The following is a 23,534-nucleotide window of genomic DNA, read 5'->3' as shown; positions in this document are numbered from 1 at the left end:
GTTTTGATCATTTTTAGGCCATGCCAAATGGTAAAATTAACTTACAGATTTAATGTTATATCAGTTACCAAAACTCTAAAGTTTTTCTAGTTTATAGAACTAAAAAAAAAAAGCAATATTCATCTGAATGAATGGAAAGGAGGTCAAATAATAAAATAGAGGTCAGAAAAAAAAATTTAAAGCAAATGATAGGATATGGATAATATCAGATCTCAAACTATATTACAAAGAAATAATCATCAAAATTACGGGTCAAAAGATAGAAAAGTTGTGCTAACAAAGAAATGGAAAATGAGTAGATGCCCAAAATTTGAGGGATGGGCTGAATAAGTTGTGGTATACAAAGGTATATGGGATATTATTGTTCTACAACAAAATGATGAACAAGCTGATTTTAGAAAGGCCTGGAAAGATTTACACAAACTTTACAAAATTCATAAAATTTAGTAATGATATTTAAAGTATATCAATTTACTAGTTTGTCTGGTTGTTTGAAAAATCTTACTTTTTAACTGTCTTTAACATTATAGTTTGTCTCAGATTACAAATGGTACTTGATGTGATTTATGATGTTGGATTTGTCACCAAATGATGGCAGGCACCAAAAGTTGGGCCATGTGAAGAATTAACAATGGCCATTCTCTCAGTGGAACTCACAATTACCCAGTAGAAAGAGAACATCCCATGGGCTTGGGGCAAGCCCTTAGCTCACAGGCTAAATTCTGAAAGGGATTTATTTATTTAAAAGAGTTAGTTAGCTGTGAGGAGGAGAAATAGGGTTGGAAAGCATAGTGGAGTTAGGGGAGATACCACATGACATGAAAGAAAAGGAAGGGGAAAGACACTACAAGTAAAGAACCATGGCAGGCTGACCCAAAGGAAGGTAGCAGGAAAGCTAAGTTGTTTTATAAGGAAAATTTAACCTCAGGATCTTGACATAAATTGGATTTCTGACTGGATTATCTTTAGAAGGTAAGACCAAGGATCTAAACTGATCTCCATTATTAGAGTCTTCTTCCTGCTTGTCTGAGGAATTAATTTTTATCAATTCCTCTGCTAACCACATCTAACATTGAAGATCCCATCAGTACAGACTGATCTACTAAGCCTTGTTCTACATCTAGTCTAATGAGTAACAATAAAGAAGAAAAATTTTGAAATGCTGAGATAATTTTGAAATGCTATATTTTTATATCCTGAAAATGAATCAAAGCAAACATGCAAAATATGAATTTATAAGGAATAGCAAATCCTGGACCAATAAATGACTCCATTAGCAATAATTTATTATGAATGGCTTATACATACTTATTTAACTTCTGCAAATACAGAATTAGGTAGAGCTAAGAAAGTGACAAAAATATACTTGATAACAGAAGAAAAAAAACTAGCTCTGAGCAAAAATTTATGTTTCAATTTCACACAAATGTGATTTCAATGAAAATAATCAACAAATTTAACCCTTATCATCACATATTATCTAAGAGTCAAAAGCTAACAAGGAAGATAGATGAATTTTATAGTTTTCACATTAAAGATAATTTTTTTCAACACTGTTGAAAAGTGCTAATAATAAGGAGTATGTGTTACTTGGGGGGAAATGAAAAGACTCTGAAAGAAACAAAATAAAATTGAATTTCATAATTCAAATCATGGAACCAATGTCAGCTGAGACCCTGAGATGTTTGTTTTTAACTGGACCTGTGAATTCATTAGAATTCAGGTAAAATACTCCTATTGATGCGGGTGTGGTCCCTTTAAGATTCCTTTCTTTTTGATTCCTAACTCTTCCTAGTTCATGTATTATCAATCCAGTACCTTTTGATTCACAAATCCTGGTCCCTTTGAATTCCAATAGAAGATCTGGGCCTATCCCAGCCCCACACGGATCTGAGCCAACTTGGGACTCCACCTACAGGCCCCTTAGCTAAATCTCTCATTATAAAAAAGTTAAGTTGGAACACTCTCTTTACAGCAGGTCAAAACATGCTGCACCCCAAGGACCCTCTGTCCGCTGGAATCCTGTTTTCCACTGTCCTCTTCTTATCTCTACCTTCACCTATTTCCTTTAACCTTACTTCCAAACCCCATAATAAACCTCTTTTATCAATCTAGCTTTTTGGGCCAATAAATTCCTTTATTGGGGACTCTTGCACTGCTACTAGACTTCATTTAACTCTATATCCTTGCACCAAATCCAAAGGGGTTGCAGGGGAACTCTATTTGACTCCCTGTACCCCAAATTACCACTAGACTTCAATTAAACCCTGGTGGGCTAGTGGTTAGGATTCGGCACTCTCACCACCGTGGCCCGGGTTTAATTCCCAGTCAGGGAACCAAATGATGAGGGCTAGATATGGAGTACCTAAATGAAATTAGGGTTAGCCCTGAAGTCTGGAGGACCTGAGTTCAAATTTGACCTCAGACACTTAACACTTCCTAACTGTGTGACCCTGGGGCAAGTCACTTAATCCCAATTGCCTTAGGGAAAAGAAAGAAAAAAAAATGGTGATAATTTAGATAATTAAACATTTTGATTTAAAGTTAAAGCATATATAAGAGAAATTGCAAACTGTGACAGCAAATGAGTTTACATGCTTTAATCTGTTACCTTAATGCACATTAATGAGCACTAGTGAGTTCTCAAAAATAAATTTAAAATGATGGTGTATAATGTTTTCTTGTTCAGGTTCCTTGGGGTCTCTGGGAGCAGCCTTCGTTTCAGTTCAGTAATCACTACAAATGTAGCCAGGTGTTAAAGTCCAAATCCTTTATTATCTCCTTGCCTGGGGCCCAGGCCAGCTTTCTTGAGGCCCTCCTGAATGTATCTTGGTTTCTGTAGGGGAAGGCAGGTCTCTGTCTTCCCTAGTTCTAATTCTGGCTGAGTTTGTCTGAGCTTATATGCTCTCTTATCATAGGTGTGAATTCTGTAGAACTATAGTAAGTACTAAGTACATGTACTAAACTACCCTTGTCTTTTATCAATTCCACTGACTTAACACCTTGTAAGAATCCTTGTTTCAGAGTTCTGGTCCATAACAATGGTGGATAAAACATTTCCTGAAACAAATTTTTTTTAACCAATCTCTAATTGTTTTCTCTAAATTCAAGGTAAATCAAAGGGATTTTCTGATGCTTTTACACTCCCCTTTCTTCCTTAAAGATCAACATCATTCAAAATATCTAGAGAACTGATTCTAATTTATAAGAAATCAAGCCATTCTCAAATTGATAAATGGTCAAAGGATATGAACAGACAATTCTCAGATGAAGAAACTGAAACTATTTCTAGCCATATGAAAAGATGCTCCAAATCATTATTAATCAGAGAAACACAAATTAAGACAATTCTGAGATACTACTACACACTTGTCAGATTGGCTAAAATGACAGGGAAAGATAATACACAATGTTGGAGGGGATGTGGGAAAATTGGGACACTGATACATTGTTGGTGGAATTGTGAACACATCCAGCCATTCTGGAGAGCGATTTGGAACTATGCTCAAAAAGTTATCAAACTGTGCATACTCTTTGATCCAGCAGTGTTACTACTGGGCTTATATCCCAAAGAGATCTTAAAAAAGGGAAAGGGATCTGTATGTGCAAGAATGTTTGTGGCAGCCCTCTTTGTAGTGGCCAGAAACTGGAAACTGAGTGGATACCTATCAATTAGAGAATGGCTGAATAAATTGTGGTAATAAATTGTATTCCATAATATTATGGAATATTATTCTGTAAGAAATGACCAGCAGGATGATTTCAGAAAGGTTTGGAAAGACATACATGAACTGATGCTGAGTAAAACGAGCAGGATCAGGAGATCATTATATATACTTCAACAACAATACTATATGAGGATCAATTCTAATGGACGTAGCCCTCTTCAACAATGAGATGAACCAAATCAGTTCCAATAGAGCAGTAATGAATTGAACCAACTACACCTAGCGAAAGAACTCTGGGAAATGAGTGTGAACCACTACATAGAATTCCCAATCCCTTTATTTTTGTCCATGCATTTTTGATTTCCTTCACAGGTTAATTGTACACTATTTCAAAGTGTGATTCTTTTTGTACAGCAAAATAACTGTATGGACACGTATACATATATTGTATTTAACATATACTTTAACATATTTAATATGTATTGGTCAACCTGCTATCTGGGGAAGGAAGTAAGGGAAAGAATGGAAACATTGGAATAAAAGATTTTGCAATTGTCAATGCTGAAAAATTACCCATGCAGATATCTTGTAAATAAAAAGCTATAAGAAAAAAAAAAAAAAAAGATCAACATCATTGAGACTGGTTATGGCTTAAAAGAAAAATAATAAAATAGATTTTGAAAATAGGAAGCAAGTTACTGAAATTGTCATTTGGACTTACCAGTTGAAATCAAAACAGCCAAAATCAGGGCCTTGAATGATAATATTTTGTTATTTCTCTTTTGTTGGTTTTGCTCCTTATGCTAGTGTGCTAGTCAAGAAGGAAGAAAGTAGTATTTTTCAATCACATTAGTCTCAAAAGTAGAAATGGGAGCTGTTTTTAAGCACTGATTTAGTGAGAGATACAAAGTGTTTGAAAGAGAGAAAAAAGAAAGCATGTGTGAGTATGTGAGACAATGTCTAAAGTGAAATTCTTCTGGGCTACAAGCAATTTTTTGATTCATTTAGAGAACCTGATAAAAGAATTTGTTTGGAGAAGAGACTTGGCAGTGAAAGAAACAAATAGATCATAAAATCTAAACATTAACAAATGCTTCACAAAGGTGAAGGGCATATAGACTTCTAGTTATGGAGACAAACTGAAACAAATGATCAAAGTGCTATCTGCAGAAAAATATTTATACATCTCATATTATTTGTTGAACTATTTGATTTCTTTGTGGTAATTCTACATTTTGTTTGAGAGAAAAATTAATAACTTCAAGCTTTCCATAGTGTTGTTTCCTTTCTTTGTTATGTCATATTACAGTAATAGTTAACTTTTACAAAGTGCTTTGATATTTGCCAATTATTTTACATGTAGTATCTCTTCAAATTCTCACAATAACTCTGAATGGGAATGCTATTGTTCCCATTTCACAGACAGGTATACTGAGTCTTTGAGAAGTTAGACTTGGCCATAAGCACAGTTTTTGTTTGTTTAGTTGGTTGTTTTGTTGTTGTTATTGTTGTTTTGCTGAGGCAATTGGGGTTAAGTGAAGTCAGGGTGACACAGCTTGGAAGTGCTAAGTGTCTAAGACTAGATTTGAATTCAGGTCCTCCTGAATTCAGGACTGGTTCTCTATCCACTGAGCATCGGCACAGTTTTAAGAACTAAAAGTGATATTTGAAGCCATGTCTTCTTAATTCTAAATTCAGTTCAGTCTTCTCTATATCATACTATTTTTCTTTTTTTCTTTGTAAATAGTATTTTGTTTTTTCCAATTATGTATAGAGATGATTTCCAACATTCAATTTTATATAATGTTGAGTTCTATTTTTTTCCCTCCTTACTTCCTGTACCCAAGAAGACAAACAATCTGACATAACATATCAGGATGATATGTATTATCCTGCATAGATTCAGAACTCACATCTCAGTTCTGCTTTAGCTATATTCATGAAGGAATAATTTAAATATCAAAATTATTTTATTTTTTCTTTAAAATGTGTTATTTTTGATACAACTTAGTAATGGTATTAAACAGTGGTCTATTTACCAAAGACATCAAAAAGGGAAAAGAATCTATATGTACAAAAATATTTGTAGTAGTTCTTTTTGTGGCGTCAAAGAATTAAAAACTGGGGGGATGCTCATCTATTAGAGAGTGACTAAACAAATTGTGGTATATATTTGTGATGCACAATTATTATTCTATGAAAAATGATGACAAAGATAATTTTAGGAAAAACTTGGGAAAACATGAATTGATGCAAACTGAAAGAACTAGGAGAACATTGTATACAGTAATAGCAACATTGTAATAATGATAAACTATGAAACTTAGCTATTCTGATCAAAACAATCCAAGACAATTGCAAATGACTCATGATAAAAATGCTATTTACCTCCAGAGAAAGAACTGATAGAGTCTAAGTACAGATCAGAGGTTTTTTTTTTTTTTTGTTTTGTTTTGTTTTTTAATAATTATAACTTTTTATTGACAGAACCCATGCCTGGGTAATTTTTTATATATCCCTTGCACTAACTTCTGTTCCGACTTTTTCCCTCCCTCCCTTCACCCGCTCCCCCAGATGGCAAGCAGTCCTATACATGTTAAATTTGTCACAGTATTTCCTAGATACAATATATGTATGCAGAACCGAACAGTTCTCTTGTTGTACAGGAAGAGTTGGAATCAGAAGGTAAAAATAACCCAGGAAGAAAAACAAAAATGCAAACAGTTTACATTCATTTCCCAGTGTTCTTTCTTTGAGTGTAGCTGCTTCTGTTGATCAATGATGGGTGGATGATTGGATCACTTGGAACTGAGTTAGATCTTCTCTTTGTTGAAGAACTCCACTTCCATCAGAATACATCTTCATACAATATCGTTGTTGAAATGTATAATGATCTCCTTGTTCTGCTTATTTCACTTAGTTTCAGTTCATATAAGTCTCTCTAAGCCTGCTGGTCATTTTCTTACAGAACAATAATATTCCATAAAATTCATATACCACAATTTACCCAATCATTCTCCAATTGATGGGCATCCATTCATTTTCCAGTTTCTAGCTACTACAAACAGGGCTGCCACAAACAATTTGGTACATACAGTACCCTTCTTTAGTATCTCTTTGGGTTTTAAGCCCAGTAATAGCACTTCTGGATCAAAGGGTATGCACAGTTTGATAACTTTGGGGGAATAATTCCAGATTGCTCTCCAGAATGGTTGGATTCATTCACAACTCCACCAACAATGCATCAGAGTCCCACTTTTCCCACATCCCCTCCAACATTCATCATTATTTTTTCCTGTCATCTTAGCCAATCTGACAGGTATGTAGTGGTATTCCAGAGTTGTCTTAATTTGCATTTCTCTGATCAATAGTAGATCAGAGCTTTTTTTTTGTTCATTTTCTTTATTTTCATTGTTTTTTCTGCAACATGGTTAAATGGAAATGTGTTCTGCACAACTTCACATGTATAATGGGTAAATATTGCTTGCTTTCTCAATGGGAAGAATAGGTACTGGAGGGAGAGATGGAATTTGGAATTCAAAATTTTTAAAATTCAATTTAAATAATTAATGTCAAGAAAAATGCTATTTAAAATGTCCTGAATAGCATAATTTTATTGTTTCTTTTGATAAAAAAATTTTTGTATGGAGACATATTTCCATTTTATGATTTGAGCCAGTAGGAAATAGATTTCTAAATATGGTACCACATTTCACTTAACACACACTACTTTTCTTTCTTTTTAATTAACTTTTTTCATTGAAGTTTTTTTTATTTTCAAAACATATGCAAAGATAATTTTTCAACACTGACCTTTGAAAAAACTTGTGTTCCCATTTACTCCCTTTCCCCCATTCCCCTCCCCTAAATGGCATATAATCTAATATATGTTAAACATGGTAAAATATATATGTTAAATCCAATAGAGGCATACATATATATGAAATCATCTTGTTGTACAAGAAAAATCAGATCAAAAAGTTTAAAAAAAAATGAGAGAGAAAATAAAATTTAGGCAAACCACGACAAAAAGAACACTCTACTTTTCAGGTCTGTGTTTAATATATTGTCAAATTAAACACTTAGTAGCCAAGCTAATTATCAAGAAAATGAAATTAAACCAAAAAGAAAAAAAAAACCCTCAGCTTCTTCTCTATTGTGACCAAACTTAGAAAGGAAAATTCTGAAAGTTTTAGGATTAGAACCCCAAATATTATTAGTGTGGGAAACTCTCAATGAGAAAATTCCATTTATCACTGCAAAATGGTAACTGTTCTGTAATCAATAAGATTAGAGAGTCATATAGGGTCTGAGAGGTTAAGTCATTACATGTTAGGATGTGTCAACAATGAGACTGAAACCCAGGACTTTCTAATTTCTAGTCCTGCTTTCTTTCCACTACCTTATCTTGTCTTTTTGCTTTATCATGGAGAAAATTTATAAAGGGTTTTTCCTCTTCTCAAAATGCTTTCCTTTCATTACCACCAAAAATCAAATCATTTTAATTTACAAACATTTATTAAACTTTTTTTTTTTATGAAGAATGAGGTTATAGAGGGAAAAATATAAACCATCTTGCTGGAAAGGAGCTTTACTTTATTTCAAATGAAGTGTAATTTATATGACATTTTCTTGATCTTTAATGATAGTAAATTAGAATAATAATGTATTTTGTAGATTAATTATGCAACTTGCTAGCTGCTGCATTTTATTAGCTGAATTAATTTTCTTTGGTTGAGACAATTGAATTTTCCAAGTATATTTTGTGATGACATTTTTGTTTTTCTTTCAATTGTTAATCTCTCCAATTATTATTACATTTTTTTAATAAGAACCTTCAAGTAGTTGAAAAATAATTATCTTAAACCCATCAGTGAGTTAAGGGATGTGAAAACTTCCTCCCTTGAAATAGGCAGATGAGAATAATGTGTTTCAACAGCCATTAAGGAATCTGAGTGCAGTGAAGCTGGCATAGGTTTTACAATCAAAACCAATTTATTCAGTAAGCTTGTATGCCTATAAAAAGGAGTAAACTAAAAGCTCATGGCAATGTGATTGTCATTTTCAGTAAAATGCTATGTCACCAACATCATTTATATGCTCCTACCATGATAAAATCTGATAAAGTCAAAGAAAAAGTTTATCAAGACCTGAAGACCATCATCAAAAAGCTAAAAATTTATAATTCTGGGTAATTTTAATGAAAAAGTAGGCACAGACCTTGGATATGCCTATCAGATATGGCAGGAAGTCCTTGAGAGGAATAGAGTCAGAAACAGCAAGAGTAAAGATCATTTAATATTGAAAATTTATGTGTCTCATGACCTCATCATCAATACTGTTTTCCATTTACTCAAATGCACTCTTGTAGCAAACATTAGCATTTAATGTTGTTGTCTGTCCTTGATTCTGGAAAAGGACCATGACATGAGGGAAGTGACATGCAAATGAGTTGGATTTAAGTGAGGGAGGATTGGGCAAGATCACCTGCCTCACTTGACCATCCAGAGTCCTCTGGATCCAGTGGCAAGATATAGATCAAGACAGCTAGAAATGGCCCTGGATGAAATAGGAGATGAAATGAGGATGAAACGGCCTTTTTAAGTTAAGGCCTTTAATAGGTTTTATTTTGACTGAGATTATACTCATTCACTGACTTAAGTTAGGTAGCAATTGAGACAAAGAATCTCCTCTTTCACTTAGCTTAAAAAAAAAAAATTAAATAAATGAATTAATCTGGGAGGGGAAGATCCTCCGGGTTTCTGACCAAAGCTGAATTGTCTACCATTTACATTCAATCTGAGTCAATCATGAACCAAACAATAGCTGAATGGGGCTTGGCCTAGGACCTACTGGTGGGTGGAAGGAAGGAAGGAAGGAAGGAAGGAAGGAAGGAAAGAAGGAGTCCTCCAACTGACAAGTTCCAGTTTGTGGTCCAGCTTTACTCACAGAGGTTGTTGTTTGTCCTTCCTTCTTGAGAACCATGACATTAGGAAGGTGATTCCATGAAATGCAAATGAATTGAATTGCAGAACATTTAATACACTATATTGATTATAAGAAGAAACAGACAGGATATGAAAAGTGATGAAGGCAATGTATGGTACAGAGTACTGGACTGATCATATACATTCTCTCCAAACTAAATATTTGAATTCAACAGAAGTGGATGACCCCAAGGTAGAAGGACTACCAGAAGACATAATATCAATATCTTAGAGTACTTCTCTGAACATAAACAATTCCTTGGTTACTTGTAGGGAAAGCTGAGCTAGCACATAATTGGCAAAAGTAGAGCTTTCAGTGATTTGATGTACACCACTGCTTTTACTCATCTGGACCAGAACATTCCACAAAAATAAGGTTTCGTTTGATTAAAATAGTGGGGAAATTTAGAAGTTACTAATTGAAGAATAAGAACTTCATAGGGTTTCCCAGCAGAATAGCTTGTTCATCGCAGTGTTTAACTCCAACAAAAGTAGAGTGCAATCAAAGTTTAGAGAGGTACAATAATATTTGCTCAGTAAAAAAACAAAAACAAACAAAAGCAAACAAAAATTTCTAAAAAGATGAAATTCAGTTTTAGATTGACAGTTAACAATTCAAAATGTTTTCATTATACTTCAAAGGCTATTTATGGACCAAAGATATATGGTACATCTCAACTACTCAACTCAACAACTCAACACTGATGGAGGCACAAACATAAGGAACAAAAACATAATCCTGGAAAAATGGGTTGAAAACTTCCATAGTGTTTTCAATGGATAGTCATCAACCAATGTTGAAGCCACTATGTATATACCTCATGTGAAAACCAATCTTTTTAGCCTAACTAGGCTTCCCTCAGGTGGCAAAACCCATAGTGCTAATACTATTCCAGCTGAGATTTACAAAGCAGATGGTCCATTGCTTATAAAAATGTTGACTGAAATCTTAATTATATGGCATGAGGTGGTTATCCCCTAGGAGTTCAAAGATGCCTCCATTGTCTATTTCTGCATAGGGAAAGGAAATAGATTGTCTTATCACAATCACAAACAATGGGATGGAGACTCTCTCTTACTCACTGCTGGCAAGATCCTTACCACAGTCCTCCTCAATAGGTGATCCTTCCTATCTATTAAAAAAAATTTATAGCAGCTCTTTCTGTGGTGACTAAGAATTGGAAATTGAAAGAATACTCATGGATTGGGAAATGACTAAATTAGATATGGTTTATCATTGTAGTGGTATCTCATTGCCCTATAAGAAATGACAAACAGGATGCTTTCACAAAAACCTGGAAAGATTTACATGAACTGATTCACAGTGAAGTGAACATAACTAAAAGAATGTTGTACACAATAACATCAATATTATTTGAGGAACTGATATAGTTATTCTCAAATACTCAGCATTGATGGAGACACATTGATCAGTGATAAGGACATGATTCTGGAGAAATGGGTTGAATACTTCCATAGTGTTCTCAATGCTGAGCTATTCTCAGCAATATAATGATCCAAAACAATGCCAAAGAACTAATGAAAACCATATTATTCACCTCCACAGAACTAATATTGTTTGAATGCAAAGTGAAGAATATTATTTTTCATTCTCAAAAAAAAAGCCTGATCCTTCACCTGCAAGATGGTTATCTACTTGAAAGTCACTGTGACTTTAGGAAGGGCTGGAGAATAGTCAATATGGTATTTGTTGCTTGGTAATTCTAAGAGAAATGCCAGGAGAAGAAAAGAGATCTGTAATAAACATTCATTGAACTGACCAAGGTCTTTGATACTGACAGTCATGAGGGCTTGGAAGATCATGGCAAAATATGGCTGTCTAGAGAAGTTGGATTTTGTATTCCAATTCCACAGTGACATGTTTACATAGGTTCTGAGTAATGAATGATGCTCTCATACTTTCCCAGTTACTGATGGAGTAAAGCAGAGGTAAGAAACATTTTATCTGCCGAGTCATTGTTTATTTATAACATCATTTGGGATACATACAAAATTATCAACATATAGAACTCAAGCAGTGGGAGGTTGCTGTATTTAGCTTTTGGTTCATCATTTGGCTTTCCTCAGCCCAAGATCTCCTACTCCTGAAATTAAAGCAAAGCTTTGTGCTTACTCTCATGCTTTTTGGCATGGTGTTTTCAGTAATGTTGTTAGATGCCTTCAATGAGGAAGAAAATAACATGAAGATCAGCTAATTCAACTAATATTATTATTTAATTTGAAAAGGCTACAAGTCAAGATTAAAATGGAAGAAGTGTTGATATGCAATATTTTGTTCATAGATGATTATCCATTCAATGAAGCTTCTAAGGCTGAGATGCAACAAGGTATGGATCATTTCTCTGCCACTTGTGCTAATTTTGGCCTAACAACACCAAGAAAGCAGAAGTTCTCCACCAGCCAATAGCACACCATCCATATATGGAAAGACCCATTAAAGCAAAGGGAGAAATTTTGAAAGGTATGTATGTAAGGTCACTTACCTTGACAGTATACTTTCCAGGAATAGACATAGATGATGAGGTTAATACATGTATGGGCAGAGCTAGTTCAGTGTTTGGGAGACTCTGAAGGAAAGTGTGTGAGAGAAAAGGTATTAGGCAATTTATCAAACTGAAAGTCTCCAGAGCCAGTGTCCTGACCTCATTATTGCATATCTCTGTAGCAGTATTATGCCAGGAAAATGATATGCTTCCACTTGAATTATATGAGGAAGATTATGAAGATCACCTGGCAAGATAAGGTACCAAATATTGAAGTTCTTTTTTAAGGTGAACTGCCAAACATTCAAACTCTTGTGAAGAGAGAATTCCAAAAGTTTGGCCACATTGTTCTAATGCTAATTGGATATTTTCCTAAAAGACTATTTTGCAGAAAACTCACACAAGAGAAAATGCTCACAGAGAAGTCAGAAGAAGCAACACAAGAACACTCTCAAAATTTCTGAAGAACTTTGGAATCAATTGTGAACTATAGGAGACATGGGCACAGGATTTCCCAGGATGGCATGCCCACATAAAAAAAAGATGCTGTGCTCTGTTGGCAAAGCAGAATAACTCATTGAATAGCTCAAAAGAAAAATGAGATATATAAATGTAGAAACATCTCCACTCCAAGTATTCACCTGGACTATTTGCACCCAATCTGTGGTAATGTTTTCTAAGAAGATATTGGTCTGATCAACCATAGTCAAATAAAATATATCTTGACCCCAACATAATGATGTCATTTTGGTGTTCTCTTCAAGCGCAAAGGATAACAATCAACTAACATGCTTCCAAGGGTCCTATTGATAATTCCATTCCTATAAGTAAAACATCAGAGAAAACAGAACACCCTATGTTGTCTTCCTGATCCTAATCAGAAAGACAAAAGACCAACTCTGGGTAGCTGTAAGAAGCCAGTATATCTGTCCTTTCAAATGGAGCCAAAACATGTATGTCTTAGCTCAATGAAATATGCTTTGACCCAGAAGATGAATCTTGTTATCTTAGGAATATACATATATTGGGGAGATTGAACAAGGAAATGCCCTCATAATTTTAATGAGCTCCTCAAATAATTCAATGAATTTAAGTCTGTGAGCCTTTTCCTGGGGCCAGAAAAGATTCAAGAACATTCCTGTTTAGTGACTTGTTTAATTAAATTAAATTTTTTAAATGAACGATAATCTATTTTTTCTACCCCCTCCATTGATGAAAACAAAACTAATATATCAAATACACATCTTCAAAAATATATCTCCATCATACATGCTCTATTGAGAAAAATAGGTAGCAATTTCTTGAGTTTTCCATTAACTGCAGTTATCCCTAAGTGGGCAGCTGAACCTGAAAAGCCTGCAAGGAGTAAGCCAGTATACTTGCTTGTCTTTTTTTTTCCTCCTGACCTTTTCCTTGTTCAGTTCAACCTGTTGCAAAGTGGCTCTGTGTTCAGACAAAAGAGATGATATGAAGTAGTAGAAGCCTATGTTTGTACAAAATCTCCTTCCTCATGGGATGGCTGTTTGGGACAGATGTGTATAGAAATCCTAAGTTATTAAGCAAGTAGAATAGTATAAGGCAAATTAAGATAGATAACTTCCTGTATACAAGGAAATAGTTTTCTGAAATATTGCAATATTTTTAAAAGCAGAACTAGAACATAATTGATATTAACCAAGAGAATATGAAATGGAATTAAGTGACAGAAAAAATTTATGGCTGGAAATTGAAAAGTGTCATGACATTTAGTATGTAGCCTATCTTTTGGAACTCCTTCAAAGTGCTTGGAAATACTACAAGGACAAATTGAATTGAATGTTGCTAACACTCCTTCCTTCCCTAGTTGTCTTCTAAACTCCAAAGCACTTTGCATATATCATTTTATCTGTATAACACTCTTAGAAATAGATGCTACTTTAACGCAATTTATTTTTTAATTTCTCAATAGAATTTTATTTTTCCAAATATATGTAAAGATAGTTTTCAATTTTCATTTTTGTAAGACTTTGTGTTTCTAATATTTCCTTCCTCCATCCCTTACCTCTCTCCTCTTCAAGATAGCAAGCAATCCTTTTAAATACAGTCCTTCTAAATACATTTCCATATTTGTCATATTGTTCAAAAAAAATCAGATCAAAAGGGGGAAAAAACCACGAGAAAGAAAAAGCAAACAAACAAAAAAGATGAAAATACAATGCCTCTATCCATCCATTCAATCCATATTCAGTCTCCATAGTTCTCTTTTTGAATGTGGATGGCATGTTCCATCTTAAGTCTATTGGAATTATCAATTGGATGACTAAGAGAGTCAATTGGAATTGAATCATTGTACTACTAAGGAGAGCCAAGTCTATAAGAGTTGGTTATCCCACAATCTTGCTGTTGCTATGTGTGATGTTCTCCTGTTTAACTCACTTTAAAGATGAAGAAACTGAGACAGAGAGTTTAAGTGATTTGCCCAAGGTCACCCAAATAATAAATTTTGAGGGCAGGAATCTTCCTGATATCAAATCAAGCTATTTACTGAACTGCCTTTATAACCCAAGTTAAGTATATTAGAGCAAAATTTCTGAGTTTAAGAATCTAAGCATTGAGGCATGATAATTTATTTGAGGAAGAATAATCTTCAAAATCATATTCTCCTAACTAAAATGAACTTGAGAATTAACCCTTTGCCTTGAAAGCCTTCACTGGCTTTTTTTTTTAAATTTAATTTTATTTAATAATAACTTTGTATTGACAGAATCCATGTCAGGGTAATTTTTTACAACATTGTCCCTTGCACTCGCTTATGTTTCGTTTTTTCCCCTCTCTCCCTCCACCCCCCCCAAGATGGCAAGCAGTCATATATATGTTAAATATGTTGCAGTATATCCTAGATATAATACATATTTGCAGAACCAAACAGTTCTCCTGTCGCACAGGGAGAATTGGATTCAGAAGGTAAAAATAACTCGGGAAGAAAATCAAAAATGCAAATAGTTCACATTCGTTTCCCAGTGTTCCTTCTTTGGGTGTAGCTGTTTCTGTCCATCATTTATTTATTGAAACTCAGTTAGGTCTCTTTGTCATAGAGATCCACTTCCATCAGAATACATCCTCATACAATATCGTTGTCGAAGTGTATAATGATCTGCTGGTTCTGCTCATCTCACTTAGCATCAGTCCATGTAGGTCTCTCCAAGCCTCTCTGTATTCATCCTGTTGGTCATTTCTTACAGAACAATAATATTCCATAACATTCATATACCACAATTTACCCAGCCATTCTCCAATTGATGGGCATCCATTCATTTTCCAGTTTCTAGCCACTACAAACAGGGCTGCTACAAACATTTTGGCACATACAGGTCCCTTTCCTTTTTTTAGTATCGCTTTGGGTTATAAGCCCAATAGAAACACTGCTGGATCAAAGGGTATGCACAGTTTGATAACTTTTTGGGCATAATTCCAGATTGCTCTCCAGAATGGTTGGATTCGTTTACAACTCCACCAACAATGCATCAGTGTCCCCATTTTCCCGCATCCCCTCCAACATTCATCATTATTTTTTCCTGTCATCTTAGCCAATCTGACAGGTGTGTAGTGATATCTCAGAGTTGTCTTAATTTGCATTTCTCTGATCAATAGTGATTTGGAACACTCTTTCATGTGAGTGGTAATAGTTTCAATTTCATCATCTGAAAATTGTCTGTTCATATCCTTTGACCATTTATCAATTGGAGAATGGCTTGATTTTTTATAAATTTGAGTCAGTTCTCTATATATTTTGGAAATGAGGCCTTTATCAGAACCTTTAATTGTAAAGATGTTTTCCCAGTTTGTTGCTTCCCTACTAATCTTGTTTGCATTCGTTCTGTTTGTACAAAGGCTTTTTAATTTGATATAATCAAAATTTTCTATTTTGTGATCAGTAATGGTCTCTAGTTCATCTTTGGTCACAAATTTCTTTCTCCTCCACAAGTCTGAGAGATAAACTATCCTATGTTCCTCTAATTTATTTATAATCTTGTTCTTTATGCCTAGATCATGGACCCATTTTGATCTTATCTTGGTATATGGTGTTAAGTGTGGGTCCTTGCCTAATTTCTGCCATACTGATTTCCAGTTATCCCAGCAGTTTTTATCAAATAATGAAATCTTATCCCAAAAGTTAGATTCTTTGGGTTTGTCAAACACTAGATTGCTATAGTTGACTATTCTGTCTTGTGAACCTAACCTTTTCCACTGATCAACTAATCTATTTCTTAGCCAATACCAAATGGTTTTGGTGACTGCTGCTTTATAATATAATTTTAGATCAGGTACAGCTAGACCACCTTCATTTGATTTTTTTTCATTAATTCCCTTGAGATTCTCGACTTTTTATTGTTCCATATGAATTTTGTTGTTATTTTTTCTAAATCATTAAAATATTTTCTTGGAAGTCTGATTGGTATAGCACTAAATAGATAGATTAGTTTAGGGAGTATTGTCATCTTTATTATATTTGCTCGGCCTATCCAAGAGCACTTAATATTTTTCCAATTATTTAAGTCTGACTTTATTTGTGTGGAAACTTTTTTGTAATTTTGCTCAAATAATTCCTGACTTTCCTTTGGTAGATAGATTCCCAAATATTTTATGCTATCAACAGTTATTTTGAATGGAATTTCTCTTTGTATCTCTTGCTCTTGGATTTTGTTGGTGGTGTATAAAAATGCTGAGGATTTACGGGGATTTATTTTGTATCCTGCTACTTTGCTAAAATTATGAATTATTTCTAATAGCTTTTTAGTAGAATCTCTGGGGTTCTCTAGGTATACCATCATATCATCTGCAAAGAGTGATAGTTTGATTTCCTCATTGCCTACTCTAATTCCTTTAATCTCTTTCTCGACTCTTATTGCAGAGGCTAGTGTTTCTAATACAATATTGAATAATAATTGTGATAGTGGGCAATCTTGCTTCACTCCAGATCTTACTGGGAAAGGTTCCAGTTTTTCCCCATGGCATATGATGCTTACTGAAGGTTTTAAATATATGCTCCTTCACTGGCTTTTAAAAGAGAGGTCTTGCTTCTAAAAGAAAGTGGCCATTAAGAGAGAGGGGAAAGGCAGCTAGATAATCAAATGGATAGAGCACCTATCTTGGAATCAGGAGGAACTGAATTCAAATCTGACCTCAGACACTTAATATTTACTAGCTGTGTGACCCTAGGCAAGTCACTTAACCCCAATTGCCTCCCCACCACCCTTCCCCCAGAATAATAATAAAAGAGAGAGGGGAGGGGGGAGAAAAAAAAAGACAGAAGAAAAAGAGAGGGAGAGGAAGAGGGAGAATTATAGGAGTATGCGCATTCTATTCTGGCTCGATGGATGATTAAATTGGACTAATTGTGCTCACCAGTGGTATGTGTCTGTATTTGTATATATTCATATACATACAGGAATACTTTGAAATTTAGTTTTTTTAATAAAAGATTTGGCAAATATGGTTCATTGGATATTGGCATTTAATATTAATTTTATGATCACTTTCAAGAATAGAAAGAAGGATTATAGGGAAGAAGGGATCTTTTGTGCCAAAAATCCCACAAAAATACTCTTAGTATTTTTTTCTAAGCATTTTTGTTTATCTTTTTCTTTTTTTTATTAATTAGAAAGTTTCCATAAATATGAATAAATGACAAGTAGAAAGAACAAATAATAAAATAAAATTGAGAATATTTAGGAAGGTTTTTAAATTATAATTTTATTTAATATTATAGTAAAAGTCCATGTTTATTCCTTATATCCTCTCCCTAACCTTTGGTGGCTCCATTTACAAGCCACTATTACTTGAGCAAGTGGAACTGCAGAAATATGAAGAATATATTTTTTGTTTTACTTTAAATAAGGTTTTAATTTTCCTCTCACACATAAAAGCAAAAGAGAAGAAAGAAGGAAAGAAGGAAGGAAAGAAAGAAAGAAGAAAGAAAGAAAGAAAGAAAGAAAGAAAGAAAGAAAGAAAGAAAGAAAGAAAGAAAGAAAGAAAGAAAGAAAGAAAGAAAGAAAGAAAGACAAAGAAAGAAATGGAGGGAAGGAAGGAGAAAGGGAGCGAAAGAGGGAGGGAGGGAAGAAAGGAAGAAGGGAGAAAGGAAAAGAGGGAGAAAGGGAAAAGAGGAAGAAGGAGGGAGGAAGGGAAAGAGGAAAAGAGGTAGAAAGGAGGGGTAAAGGAAGGAGGAAGGGAGAAGGGGGGAAGAAAGGAATGAAAGAAGCAGAGAAGAAAGGAAGAAAAAGAAAGAAAAAAGAGAAAGTATCTTTCAGTTTTTATTCAGACAAAATTAATTCCTTATTTGGATGTGAATAGTTTTATCATGAGTCCTTTGAAATTGTCTAGGATTATTTATATTGCTGAGAAAAGCCAAGTTATCCACAGTTCTTCATCGTACAAGATTGCTGTTACTGTGTACAATATTCTCTTAGTTCTCCTCACTTTGTATCTGCACATATGCAAGGTTTTTTTTTTTTTTTCTGAAATCATTCTGCTTATCCCTTCTTATAGCACAATAATATTCCATTGCCACCATATACTATAGTTTGAAGATATTTTTTAAAAGAAAATGTTCTACTATTATAACTACCTTAAGGAAATAGAACATATAGAAATAAGTTGGCACAAGGATGTGAAATACCAAATTTAGGGACCTTAGTCACATAGAAAGTAAATTAATAATCAGGGGAATCCTAGGTTCTCTGACTCCCAATTCAGTGTTCTCTTCTTCCTGTTTCCCAATGCCTATTCAATACACTCTTACATTAATTTCTTGCAAAATCTATTTTTTTTTTCCAAAGTAGTAAATTCAATTATCACTTTTTTTTTTTTTTTTTTTTTTTTTTGCTGAGACAATTAGGGTTAAGTGACTTGCCCAGGATCACACAGCTAGGAAATGTTAAGTGTCTGAGATCAAATTTGAACTCAGGTCCTCCTGACTTCAGGGCTGGTGCTCTATTCATTGTGCCACCTAGTTGCCCCATTATCACTTTCTTTTAAGGAGTTATTGTAGGTTCCTGATGTTTCAGTTCTTAGTATGGACATGTGGTAATATTTTTTATTCTATAAAGAAGTGAATTATCTCTTAATTTTGTTGGCTGAGCCTTATTTTTATTTAAGTCATGAGTCCCTTTAATAGTTTGGTGCAGTCTATGAACCTCTACTGAGAATAATATTTTAAAATATGCAAATTCAAATACTTAGAATTTTACAAATTTCAATTATATTGAAAGAGAGTTATCAAATTATTCTTTAAAAAACAGGTATATAGATCTCAGGTCAAAAAAAGAACTATAGAATATTTAAAGCTTATGGAGAACGTTTTGACTCAAAAAATGAAATTATATAAATGCTAGGATTCCCCACTGTTTGGGTGTTTAGATGTGTTTGGAGCATTAACAGATCCCATTAGCTTGCTTGGTTGATGAATTTCTCCATGTGGATAAGCCAAAAGCATGGGTGGACACTGTAATTGGTTCCAGTTGGCTAGCCAAGCACATGGTTTTTTTAGTTAACCTTTTTTAGTCATTAGAACTATTGGTATTTTGGAAATGAGACCTTTATCGGAACAAAAAAAAAAGAACTATTGGCATTTTCAAAAAAGACCTGAATCATTTTTAACCCTCTCTGTTTCACAAATCTTTCTCTTATGACATCCAGTGAGAGACCATGCAATAAGGAGGGGAAAAGGCTTTTCGTCTTTCTGTGTTGGGTCCATATGTCCTCCAAAAAATGGATTTGGATCATTGGCTTTTCATTCATTTTTGTTTTATTCTAGATGCAGAGAATAGAGCCTCCAAACCCACCAGAGCAAGCTAAAAGAATACAGAAATAAGAATCCAGGTTGGACTTTGCAGCCAGTACAAATCCAAGTTTTCCCAAAAGTTAATTTCCAAAGTCTTCCCAGGTTTTTCTGAAACCATTCTGGTCATTATTTCTTATAGTACAGTAGTATTCCATTACAATCATATGTCATGACTTGTTTAGCCATTTTCTAATTTATGGGTGTTCCTCAGTTTCCAACTTTTGACATCATAAAAAGAGTTGCTGGTGTTTCTACTGGATTTATATCCCAAAGAAATCACAAAAAAGAGAAAAGGATCACATGTGCAAAAATGTATGTAGCAGTCCTTATTATAGTGATAAGGAATGAGAAACTGAGTGGATGCCCATTAATTGGTAAATGGCTGAATAAGTTATTGTATATGACTGTAATGGAATATGATTGTTTTACAAGAAATAACCAGAAGGATGAGTTCAGAAAGGCCTGGAGAGACTTACATGAACATGATGCTAAGTGAAATAAGTAGAAAAGAATATCGCACACAACAAGAAGATTATGTGATGATTAATTGTGATGGACATGGCCCTTTTCAATAATGAGGTGATTCAGGGCAATTCCAATAGTCTTGTGATGAAAAGAACCATCTGCATTCAGCAAAAGGATTCTGAGAATTGAATGTGGATCACAATATAATATTTTCACTTTTGTTGTTGTTATTGTTTGTGTGCTTGTTTTTTCTTTCTTTCTTATTTTTCCCCCTTTTGATCTGATTTTTCTTGTGCAACATGATAAATGTAGAACTATGTTTAGAAGAATTGCATGTTTAATCTATATTGGATTAGTTCCTGTCTAGAGAAGGGAGAGAGAAAAATTTGCAACACAAGGTTTTGTAAGGGTTGATGTTGAAAACTATCTTTGCAAATATTTTGAAAAATAAAAAACTATGATTAAAAAAAAACAAAGAGAGCTGCTATAAATAATTTTGTACAGATAAGTTGTTTTCCTTTTTCTTTGATTTCTTTAGTTATAGACCTAGTACTGATATAGCTGGATCAAAGGGTATGCATGATTTTAGACAAAGTTTCAAATTGTTTTCCAGATAGACCAGTTTACAACTTTATCAACAGTGGATGAATGTGCTTATTTTTCCATACCACATCCAGCATTTGTCCATTTTCTTTATGACATGTTAACCAAACTGATGGATGCAAGGTGATACCTCAGAGTTGTTTTAATTTGCATTTCTCTAATCAATCAAATATAATCAAATACAGAACATTTTTATATGTGATTATTGATAACTTTGATTTCTTCTGAAAACTACCTATTCATATCCTTTTATCATTTATCAAATGGGGAATGGATCTTTTTTTAAAAAAAAAATAAATTTGGCTATGTTCTCTATGTATTTGAGAAATGAAAAGGTCATTGCCTTCCTTTTAATCTTGGCCATATTGGTTTTATTTGTGGGGAAAAAAGCTTTTTAAATTTCATGTGATCAAAATAATACATTTTCCTTCCCATCATTTTCTCTATCTCCTGTGTGATCATAAGCTCTTTCATTATTCACTGATCTAACAAGCAAATTTTTCCATACTCCCCTAATTTACTTATGATATCAACATTTATATCCAAATTATTAACACCTTTTGGCCTTACTTTGGTACACAGTGTGGTATGTTGATCTATGTTTAGTTTCTGTCAAGCTCCTTTTCAGTTTTTCCCATAAATGATGCAACAGATTCTAGAGGGTTTAGAATTTTTAGAAAGAGGAAAGAAAATGGAGTCACTAAGTGCAGATGGTTTTCTCAAGATATTTAATCACGCTGAGTAAAATGAGTAGAACCAGGAGATCATTATACACTTCAACAATGATACTGTATGAGGATGTATTCTGATGGAAGTGGATTTTTTTGACAAAGAGACCTAACTCAGTTTCAATTGATAAATGATGGACAGAAGCAGCTACACCCAAAGAAAGAACACTGGGAAATGAATGTAAACTATTTGCATTTTTGTTTTTCTTCCTGGGTTATTTTTACCTTCTGAATCCAATTCTCCCTGTGCAACAAGAGAACTGTTCGGTTCTGCAAACATATATTGTATCTGGGATATACTGCAACATATTTAATATATATAGGACAGCTTGCCATCTAGGGGAGAGGGGAGAGGGAGGGAGGGGAAAAATTGGAACAGAACCGAGTGCAAGAGATAATGTTGTAAAAAAAAATTACCCTGGTAATGGGTTCTGTCAATAAAAAGTTATTATAAAATAAAATTTAAAAAAAAAGAAAAAAAAGAATAGTGCTTAGCATATAATAGGTATTTGATATGTTTATTGACTTGACTTGTTAATTTGAAGACCAGTTTGAATTATTATGATCAGGAATGTATAGCAGTGATGTAAAATTAAAATAGAAACAGGGTCATTAATCCATACATAAGGATCTCTGTGGGCAACATATTAAATGAGCTCTTAAATGTTAAAAAAAAAAAAAAAGATATTTAATCACAAAGAGGGGATAAGATATTGTACCATAGTTAGAAGAGATCACTTCTATCCCTTCTAAGAAATCAAGGAATTAAATGAGTTTTTAAGGATGGGGAGACAGGAACATGTTTGTAAGTAGCAGAGAAACACAGGGAGAGCCAGAAGAGAAAAAAGTAAGGCTGATGAGGGAGACAATCTACTATAAAAGATGAGATAAGAAAGGATCAAGCCTCTTTCCTTTCCTTTTTTCTCCTCTCCTTTCAGTTCTTCACATGTGCAAAGAGAACCAGAAAAGAATCATATAAAAATAGAGAGAGGAGAAAATTTAAGCTGTCCAGAAACTTGGCTATTCCTTTATTCTTTGAAGGTTTACAGTAATACAATATTAGTGCTCCTAGGAGTCCTATGCAGCTATTTTACAAAAGGCAAAATTAAAAATGTTAGCTTTTAATAAAATACATTGAAATATATCACAATAGTAAATTGGTTAAACTTATTTTCATTCAAGCATTGTTGAAAAATCCCATTTTTAAGGAGGAAAAAAAATCCATATAGAGCACCTTATCTTGGATCTATGGAAGCTTTGCGATCAGAGAACTTAGCAAGTATGGAAAGATAATTCACTGATGGAGTAGACAAATTTATTTCTTGCAGACTGGCCTGGCTTAGTATTTTGTCACAAAATTAGTCATAAAGTGCAGAGTATTTTAGATATTTGTTCAGTTATGATCCTATTCTTGATTCCATTGACCATACTATTCATGAAGGTCTTCTTGAAATGTACTAGAATAGTTTTTCATTTTCTTCTCCAGTGGATTAAGACAAATTAAAGTTAAATGAATTGCTCTTCCCTACTCCAGGCCTAACCCTCTAATCACTGAATCATCTAACTGTCCCAAAGACCATTTCCTAAATTATAAATAGATTAATACCTAGTAAAAAAGTATTTTCCCTAACAAAACTACAGATCCTTGAAATGTTGAAGTATGAACTTCTTCAATCATTACAACCCTTATAAAATAAACAATCTAAAATTCAAAGTTGAAAAAGATTTCACAAGATATCTCATTTGTATAACATTACTGA

At 33.8% G+C, this 23,534-nt stretch overlaps 1 protein-coding gene across 2 annotated transcripts in view; it reads left to right on the top strand.

Moving 5' to 3' along the window:
• The window catches only part of SLC25A48 (solute carrier family 25 member 48), a 173,746-nt gene extending 150,235 nt beyond the window's left edge, over window positions 1-23,511 (top strand). The window contains exon 9 of one of the 2 annotated variants that reach the window (XR_007950718.1): window positions 19,952-23,511. The gene's annotated coding sequence lies outside the window, so the exon portion shown is untranslated. The remainder of the gene's footprint in view (window positions 1-19,951) is intronic. The other variant, XM_051978142.1, reaches the window with a different exon arrangement.
• Window positions 23,512-23,534: the final 23 nt, after the last annotated feature.

This window comes from Antechinus flavipes, chromosome 2 (assembly GCF_016432865.1).
Source record: "Antechinus flavipes isolate AdamAnt ecotype Samford, QLD, Australia chromosome 2, AdamAnt_v2, whole genome shotgun sequence".
NCBI lineage: Eukaryota > Metazoa > Chordata > Mammalia > Dasyuromorphia > Dasyuridae > Antechinus > Antechinus flavipes.
The sequence above is the reverse complement of the archived record's forward strand: the minus strand, read 5'-3'. Positions and strand labels throughout refer to the sequence as shown.